This window comes from Canis lupus, chromosome X (assembly GCF_003254725.2).
Source record: "Canis lupus dingo isolate Sandy chromosome X, ASM325472v2, whole genome shotgun sequence".
NCBI lineage: Eukaryota > Metazoa > Chordata > Mammalia > Carnivora > Canidae > Canis > Canis lupus.
In genome coordinates this window covers 93,459,827-93,470,140 of record NC_064281.1, presented here as the reverse complement: position 1 = coordinate 93,470,140, position 10,314 = coordinate 93,459,827, and the positions used below count along the sequence as shown (strand labels likewise).

The window sequence follows — 10,314 nt, the reverse complement described above, 5'->3', positions numbered from 1 at the left end:
GATTCTACCTTTATTTTAAATTTTAAATCAGTCCTTCCAAAATATCCCTATTTCTTAAACTCAGTGTCTTTTACTTCTTTATTTCTAAGGTTCATTTATTTCAAGTCCACCTTACCTATCTAGAATCCTAGCATCCATTTTGCCTTTCTAGGCAGTAATTCTTGGGATTCTGGCTGCAAAGATGTTGAGTATTCCATTTCACAGGACCAGAAACCACCAAACCAATCTCAATACCCTGAGATTGCCAAGACCCTTGAACCACATTGAAACTAGTAACAATGCTTTAAAAGCCTCTACTCATTTTTAATATAGGCCCGCCCTTGAGCCCTTAGACATCACACCCTCCCACCCCCCATCAGTGTTTTATGGAAGCTAAATTAAATGCTGTTTTCAAACTCTTAATTGTAAAGCATTACTTTCAATTTTCATAATGACTGAGACCAAATTTAGCTTCTGGGCATTGCTTAGGCTGTCCCTAGTTGGAGACAGGCGAGGACTATTTAAACCTATAATCTTAGTTTCAATCCACGCTCTATAATTTTGTAGAATGATGGCTCTGACAAGAAAATGCCTAGAAAGACACCAACCTCAGGGTCTCACAACTCTGCAAAAGCCTCATGTTGACAGATTTTGATAAAAGGGCCCCTAGGGGCAAGTTTCCATATGAATCAGACACCCTCCGGTTTGGCCCCAGCTTTTTCAAATGTGGGCTAACTTGCACTATTTAACCCTTACTTTTCACCTCACTGGCATTGGTCTCCCAAACACAGGACACCCAACAAGCAAAGGAACACTTTGTCCAAGTTCAACTTCACCTGCACAGTACAGCTCTGTTGTCTAATGAGCTCCAAAATGGGAGTGTTAGAGTGAGAATCTTTCCGGAAGTAAACCACAGGAACTCTACATAGTTAGGATCACTTCAGATCACTTCAAGCCAAATTGACCATCAAAAGATACTGCTTGAACAATATTCTTGCCTCAGCAGTGGTAGGAATTACAAAGGAAGAACAAAGAGGTAAGGTGAACCACATTGCAAAGAAAGGACGTGAATAGCAAAGAACTAAAAACCTCTCCTTCTCCCAACCCCACATAAAAATCTGTCCTCAAGGACCTGCCAGGATTCTAACATTCTCATCATAGGAATTACACTTTTAGGTTAAAGATAATTGAATATACTTGTTAAATTTTAACTGGGTTACCCAGAAAAGGTAACTCAAAACCATTACAAAAACCCTTCAGCTTCTATAGGAACTTGTTTGCTATATTAAGTAAATTTCTAGAAAAACCTAGTAACAGAACATAATTTGTAAAATGCTTTATAATGTACACATTGATATTTTATATGTTTATAACACACAAATGACATAAGGAAATATTATCCTTCTTTTTTGTTAAGAAAATTGAGACTCAAAGAGGTAAGGTGACTCCATCCAGCTAGCGATTGACATCTGCACTAAGAGTGGGTCAAAGGACAGAGAATTTGAGAGAAGGGATCTGGAAAGATCTTGAACACTGAGGTGCAGGCTAGGGTGAGGCCCCAGGTTGGGGGCACCAGAGTAACCAGAGAACACAGAATGGATGAGCTTCAGCTCAGGTTGAAAGGGAGGTGGATATGTAGACAAAGACGACAAACTTTTCCCATTCCAGAACTTTGCAAGAAGGTTGGTTCTATCAGTGGCCTTAGAACATGCAGACCCACATTTGAGGATCTTTCTAAACCACAGCATAGCATTGGGTCTGCCAGGATCCAAATATAAAATAAAGTAATACAAATCTACTGAGAAGTAAACAACCAGGTTCTGGTATAGGCTCCACTAATTACTAGCTGCATGACCATTTGTGTATTTTTCCATCAATCTCTTTGAACACTGGCAAAAAAGAGTGGCCATAGAGAATTAAAAACAGGACTTGTGACAGGAAGACTGAGTCTTCAAGATTCAACAAAGCATTCACTATATGCCATGCACTGATCTAGCCTCTGGGGATATTGACATGAACATGACAGGTAAGACCCCTGCGTTAATATTTAATTTGCATTCTAGTGGCAGTGAAGAAAGATGATAATTAAGCAAATAAGCAAACAATATGAATGATACGAAGTAATGACATGTGCTATGCAGAAAATAGATTGAGTTCTAAATACAAAAATCTGCAGCAAGTGTCTTTTCTTCTGCCATTCCATCTCCTGTCCTTTAAAAAAAAGAGAAAAAAAAGGTGCTAATACCTCAGGCCAAGACTACAGCACAGATTTGCTGTAGGGATCAAATGACAGAATGGATTCAAAAGCTCATTGTGTATTGCAAACTGTTTACATAATCCTTACCAGAAAGGAAGGAAAATCTTCTGACCACTTCACTGCTGGGAGCAAGCAAAGAAACTGCCAGACATTCTGTTGTTTCCAAAGACAAGATATAAAGGGGTATGCTCAACAACCACATATAAAAGAATACCAATCAATACAGACCACAAAAAAAAATAAAATAAAATACAGACCACAGCATTGTCCTCAGTGGTAACCAGAAATGAGGGTTAGAGGAAAATGAATCAAGACTCAAGCTAAATCAGACAAAATTCTCATTTCATATATTTGGGTGTTTTTTTTTTTAATTTGGGTGTTTTTCTAATTGTTGTTCATAATATGCATTTATTCCTCAACTTGCAAACAGCATGTAATTTGTCCTTCAAAAGTTAATTACAATTGGCAAAAGCTTTTCTCAGATACTTCTCTCAGGTCCAACAGAGGGGTAGATGTTAGCTCTTGATTAAAACACACACTCAAAACGAGGAGGGGATGACCTTAACTTGCAAGAACATTCCACTGTTACATTATTGTATAAACTTCCAAGCTGCTGGCTGTTCTTCCAGATGCTCTCACCTAAAGGATGTAACAGCTCAAAGCTTAATATTTACACATTCTTGGAAAAACGCTTACGTTTCATTCATAGATTCTCTGGGCTCCTGCAACACCATAGCACCTTCAGTCATGGCCCCTGGAGACGTGTCCTGGAGTCGGAGGCTGCCTCCTGAGGCCTGGGTTGGTAGACCATGAAGCGGATTCCTGCCTTTAAGCATCATTTTGCCAGTACCCGCCCTTTACTCTCATAGGCCACCACATTTTTGGTCCCGTAAAGGTGCTTCTTCATAGCCCCTCCCGAGTGGATGCTGAAACCACGATCTAGCCACTGCAATGCTTAACAAGCACCTCTACACGATGCTGAGTCTCGCAACTCAGGGGAGGGCGATATTGTCCCCCAAAGCTGCTCTTTCCTGGCTACAGCGAAGGGCTTCCAGATTGAGGGGGTTCTGGTCGGTGAGCGCTGAATCAAAAGCTTCTTTTTCCAGGGGGTCCACTTCGGGTTTCACCACTGGCTTGGAACTGATTGAAAAACACTATGACCCCACACCTGGGATTCCTGTGAACTACCACTCCCAGAACCATGCTTGCCAGCTGCAGCCATATGAACCCCACCAATTTAGGTTTTTTTGCTGGACTTCGTGGGACATGAAGTGGACTCAAAGCCAACAAATCAAGAGGCCAAAACCCTCTTGATTTCATTAAAGCAAATTCGTATTATGCAAACACTAAAACTGAGTACTGTATACCATTGGTGGGAACACAGAACTGAGCATAGGTAAAAGGACACCCACTCAAGAGAGTCTAGGTGTATAGAGGGAAGTTGGCATTAAAGGCACATGCTCTGGAAGTAAAGTTATAACCCACAGTTCAGGAGAGAGGGAGGGAGGGAGGGAACATCAAAAACTCTCAGGCCTACTTTGCCAGGACAATACTAGTCAGCAGCTTAGCAACCTACTAGAAGACTAGTTATTTAAGTTTTACTTCTCTCATTTCTACAAGTAACCTCCTATAACAGTGGTTCTCAACTTTGGTTGCACGTTACAGTCACCTGGTATATTTTTAAAGAAGTTGATGCCAACATCTACTCTCAGAGACTTGAATTTCATTAGCCTGTAGCATGGTCAAGGTGATATTTTTATAGGCTACCCAGGGGATTCTAATGTGCAACCAGGCTGAAAACAAATGAGTCTACAACTGATTTGAATGCCCACCAAAAAGATAGGAATAGCATTTCTCACTACTTGCATTCGATCAGCCCTTCCAAGTACTAGTGGAATCCAATAGATCAAAAGTCAGAAGATATAAAACCAGGAGCATTTAGTATACACACATCACAGAAGGCCCTCAACCTCTGTCGTCTGCTTCTCTGTGACTCACTCCACCCCACAGAGTTTATAGCTTTCTCAAAATGTGCACCCCATGTGTCACAAGTGTCTAGGAGACAAATATAGTGTTGCTCCACCCAAGAGCAGAGAATGTGGCTTACCTGCCCTATCTCTCACTAAATCCAACAGAGATCCCATGCAGGAAGCACTTTCAGAGTCTGTGTTCACTGAATCATTCCCATCCCCACTGGAGCCAAATAATGCCTTGTGGATGAGGGGGTGGACCAAGGGGAAAAGATGGAAGGAGAGAGAAATAATGTGATCAAAGAAAGTGAGAGAGGGATGGAAAATGAAGGCATATAAATGGTTTGTTACAAAACAAAGGTAGAGCCACCAGAAAGAATCTTTAAAGCTGGAAAAGACCACAAAAATCATCTAATTTAGTTTATCAAAGAATGATCCTTAAACTATATAGAATTTATGTTGAGTTACTTCTTAATACCAAGATTCCTAGGCCTCATCTAAACTTACTGACTCAAAGGATAAAGAAATGAATGACAATTTAAAAATATGCATTTTTTAACACACTCCTTTGCACAGTTCTTAGACATTTTCAAGTTTGATAATTCCTTATCTAAATTCATTCATTTTTCAAAAAAGGAAACCATGGCCCTAGAGAAACAAAGAGATTTGCTTGAGGTCATAATGCTAATAAGTAACAGAAATGGAGCTTGAAAACACAGTTTTCCAACACCCAGTTCTACTATTTTCTGCAGGTGCTGCCAGTGCTAAGCAATAGGAACACTAAGACATATTCTTGTTCCAGAACAAGTCCCTACTCAGTGTCACATTTCCTCAGACATCCTATACCTGTTTGCCAAAACACATGTCTAATTAAAAGCAACAGTAACAAAAACCTCCATGTAAAGGCGGCCATGAGTGATAATGTTGCTAAGTGTTGCCTTTCCCAGCACTATATACGTAATCAACTAAATTCCCCAAATCAGCAGTTACTCAATCACCCAAGTCATGACTCAAAACTGATAATGCAGGCACCCAATGAACCACAGTGGAGAGGTTTGGGGAGCAGTAAGTTTTCTTTCATAGTTTCCATTAACTTCCATTATGCATAAAGTCACTACTGATTACCAATAATTTTACAGATGTAGTTTAAAGACATCAACTTTACTGTCATTATTATCTCCTGGGGATTCTATGGATCACATACTAACATCTTCTTCAGAAGGACTGTGGATTGCTCTCTGGTCATCTCAGAAGGAGTTTCTCCACTGTCTTTCCAGAAGTGGCCATCTGGTACTAAGAAGGCATTTCTAACTAGATTTATGGCTCTGGAACTTGGATTGATCCATCCAACTGATTACAATTTTATATTATGCAAGATTGGATGCCTTTAGGGCCCAGTTGGCCCAGGAATTTCTAATTGGCATCTGCTGAGATTGACACTCCATTACCTGCTAGAGCACATGTATATGAATGACCTTCATGCATTGACATAAACTAGGAATCAAGGACAGGCTGTGGCATTTGGATACATTAAAAAACATGCAGTACTTGAGATTTTGTTCAGAGACCATAGCAAAGAGTCAGCAAGTTCAAAAGCACATCTCCACCTCTACTCAACATGTGCACATTGCAGTGAAACACTCCAACAACCTAAAGAAACACAATTTGTAACTATCCAAAAGATTAAAATATGTGAAATAAAATATTATATAAATCAGCTATATAATTGAGAAACAATTTCTACTTCTATATGTTCTTTAACTATATAAACATCACAAAATTTTTGTTAGGATTCAAATTCAGAAGAAAAAAAAATGATGAGTATCACATTATGGAAACCTCTAATACCATGATAGAACATACACCCAAAGTGTTTCGGAAAGTACAACCTCTGTTCAAAGACGTTCTGTCTTCTAGCTGGCAAAAGGGATTTATTAAACACTTAGTATATGAAGAAGTAAAAGTCTGGGCACTTAACCAAGAGCTAATATAAATTACTTTGGAAGATACAACATATAGAATAAAATTATATGAGAGAAATCACTCAGCAAAACAGGGTGACATTTGGCAAGACTCAACTGTATATTTATTATTATGTTTCATTTATCTATGAGTCTGTTTCTGTTTTATTCGTTTCTTTGGATTTTAGATTCCACATACTAAGTGAAATCATACCGTATCTGTGTTTCTCTATCTGACTTACTTCACTTAGCATAGTACTCTCTAGGTTTATTCATCTTGTCACAAGTGGCAAGGTTTCATTCTTCTTTATGCCTCAGTAATATTCCTGTGCGTGTACACTCATACACAACATACCTTCTTTATCTATGCATCTACAGATGGATGCTAACATTGCTTTCATATATTGGCTATTATAAACTGTCCTGCAATGAACATAGGGGTGCGTATCTCTTTGAATTAGCATTTTCATTATCTTGAGATAAATACCCAATACTGAATTCTCAGGAGCATATGATTGTTCTATTTTGAATTTTTTGAGGAACCTTCATTTTGTTTGCCACAGTGACTGTACCAGTTTACGCTCCCACTAACAGTGTGCAAAGCTTCCCTTTACTCCACATATCCTCACCAACACTTGTTATTTCTTGTCTTTGACGCTAGCCATTTCTGGCAGGCATGATATCTCATTGTGATTTTGATTTGTATTATCCTAATGATTGGTGATATTGAGCATCATTTCACATCTCTTGTTCATCTGTAGGTCTTCTTTAAAAAAAAATGTCAACTATAGGCCTCTACTAATTTTGTAATTGAGTTGTTTATTCGTTTGATATTAAGTTGTGTACGTTCTTAATATATTTGGATACTAACCTCATATCATGCAAATATCTTCTCCCATCTACTAAGTTGCCTTTTCATTTTTTGATGATTTCCTTTACTGTGCAAAATCTTTTTAGTTTGATGTAATCTCACTTGCTTATATTAGCTTTTGTTGCCCTTGCCTGCAGAAACTGGTCTAAGAAATTATTGCTAAAAAAATGTCATAAGAGCTTACTGCCTATGTTTTGTTCTAGGAGTTTTATAGTTTCAGGACTTACATTCAAGATTGTAATCCATGCAGAATTTACTTTATGGTCTCAGATCTTACCCTCAAGACTTTCATCAATTTTTAATTAATTTTTGTATATAAGATAGTGGTCTATTTTCCTTCTTTTGCACATAGCTATCTACTTCCCAACACCATTTACTGAAAAGCATCTTTTCCTCATTATATATCCTTGCCTCTTTGTCATACATTAATTGACCAGATATGTGTGGGTTTGTTTTTAGGCTTTCTATTCTATTCCACAGATCTATGTGTCTGTTTTCCAACCAGCACCATATCTTTTTGATTAATGTAGCTTTGTAGTATTATTTGAATTCAATAAAAATGGTAACTCCATGCTTTGTTCTTCTTTCTCAAGATGGCTTTGGCTATTTGGGATCTTTGGTGGTGCTACACAAATTGTAAGATATTTCTATGTCCTACTTCTATGAAAAATGTTATTGGTACTTTTTTTTTTTTTTTTTTTTGCTATTGGTACTAGCAATAAGTGAAGAAATGCATTGCATCTGGATAGTAAGGACATTTTAACAATATTAATTCTTCCAATTAATTCCTTCCAATCTTTCAATCCAATCATATATATACATATATATATATAGGCATTTGCTATATATATATAATAAAAATAAATGGAAAAATGGAAATAATCATATATATATATTCCCATTTATTTGTGTTGTCTCCAGTATTTTTAATCAGTACCTTATAATTTTCAGAGTACAAATCCTTCACCTCCTTGGTTAAACTTATGCCTGGATATTTTATCCCTTTTGATGTATTCATAAATGGGATCATTTTCTTAATTTCTCTTTCTGATAGCTTATTACTATAGTATATAGAAATGCAAACAATTTCCATATGCTAATTTTGTATACTGTGACTTAACTGTATTAATGTATTAGTTCTAATAGTTTTTTTAATTTTTTTTTTAATATTTTATTTATTCATGAGAGACACACAGAGACACAGAGAGACAGAGGCAGAGACACAGGCAGAGGGAGAAGCAGGCTCCATGCAGGGAGCCCGACGTGGGACTCGATCCCGGGTCTCCAGGATCAGGCCCTGGGCTGCAGGTGGCGCCAAACCCCTGAGCCACCCGGGCTACCCAGTTTTTTTAATTTTTATGTATTTATGATAGTCACGGAGAGAGAGAGGCAGAGACATAGGCAGAGGGAGAAGCAGGCTCCATGCCCAGGGAGCCCGACGTGGGATTCGATCCCGGGTCTCCAGGATCGCGCCCCGGGCCAAAGGCAGGCGCTAAACCGCTGCGCCACCCAGGGATCTTGTTCTAATAGTTTTTTGGTGGAATTTCTAGTTTTCTATATATAATACCATGTCATCTGTCATTCTTTTCACTTCAGATACCTTTTATTTCTTTTTCATGCCTAATTAAAGTGGATAGGACTTCCAAAACTATGCTGAATAAAAATTAAGTGGGCATCCTTATTCCTGCTCTTATAGGAAAAGCATTTGGCTCTCCACCACTGAGCATTATGTTAGCTGTGGGTCACACAAGCTTTTAATGATGGCTGAGGTTTCCGACATTACTAAAACATTAAGGCAATGACTCTCATCTTATTTGAGGACAATGGACATAGTAAAATCTTTAGGAAGAAAGAGCCTGACATAACCTGTTTAAAAAAAATACACCTGGTAATGATTAAGAGCATGCGCTCTGGAACATGGTTGCCTGGGTTCATACCTATGAATCTATCACTTCTTATCTCAATGTATTCCTAAAATCTTCTCCAGTCAAGTTGCTGCCCTCATCAATTCACAACACCATCCCTGTCAAGTTCAGGTATAATCTGTATGTTGCTATTCCAATGGTAAATTACCAGTCCTCACCTTCTTTGACTATCAGTAGTACTTAACATTTTATCTCTCAAACTTGAAATGCCTTCTTTACCTGGATTTCAGGGCAACACATTCTTATGATTTTTCCTCCTTCCTCATTGATTCATCCTTCTTAGTTTCCCATTTTGACTCTCCTTCCTCTTCCCAATTTCTAGATGCCTAAATGCCCAGGATTCACTATTGAACTTTCTTCTCCTCTTCTATATATACTCACCCTTGCTGAACTCCTTCAGTCTCATTGCTTTGAATCACTTATACATCCCAAATTTCTAATCCTACCCAGCGTACCTCCCTGGAACTATATATATATATGCAATCACTTCCCTATTACCTCCCACTTCTCTGTCCGATAGGCCTCTAAGATCTAACATACCCAAAATCAAACTCTTGCTCTTCTTTCTCAAACCTGATCATCCTAGCTTCACTTCCATTTCAGTTGTTGGAAATTCCCAATTGTTGAGGCCAAAAACACGGAGGTCACTTTTGACTTCTATTTGTCTTTCATATCCCAGTTGCCTTGGATAGCAAATTCCACTCATATACCTTAATAATATCTCCAAAATTCAACCACTTTTCAGGTTCTATATCATCATCACTCTAGTCTAAGTCACCATCAGTTCTTACAAGAATTAGGATAGCCTCTAACTGACCTATCTGCACTTGTCACTGACTCTCTATAGTTGGTTCTCAACAGAGCAGCTAGGGGTCTTTTTTTTTTTTTAAGGGGTTTTAATCAAATGTACCCCAGACCATATCCTTCCTCAGCTCAAAACCCTCCTATGACTTTCTCATGCAGGTAAAAGCTAAAATGCTTACAATAGCCTATGGAGGGCCCTATTAGCTCACTGCTATCCCTCTGTCCTGATCTCCCACTAAATGCTATCTAACTCTCTCCATGCAAACTATGGTGGTCTCTTTGCTTTTCCTTCAATACACTAAGCAAGATTCTACCTCAGCTTCTTTGGGCTTTTTGTTAACTCTACCTGGAAAATTCTTACTATCCCACATAACCACCTACCTCCTCCCATGACTCATGCAAGTATTGATCAGATATAATGACCAAGGAGGCCTAGCCTACCCCTATTTAATATTGTAAACACAGGCTCCATCCCAAGCTGTAATATGCCTTCCCTCAATTATTTTCCTCCAAATTACAATAAATGACTTTTCTGTTTATTGTCTAT

At 38.3% G+C, this 10,314-nt stretch overlaps 1 pseudogene; it reads right to left on the bottom strand.

The window, feature by feature from the left end:
* Window positions 1-2,928: 2,928 nt before the first annotated feature.
* On the bottom strand, window positions 2,929-9,544 carry LOC112649094 (39S ribosomal protein L18, mitochondrial-like; annotated as a pseudogene).
* Between the last annotated feature and the right edge of the window lie 770 nt (window positions 9,545-10,314).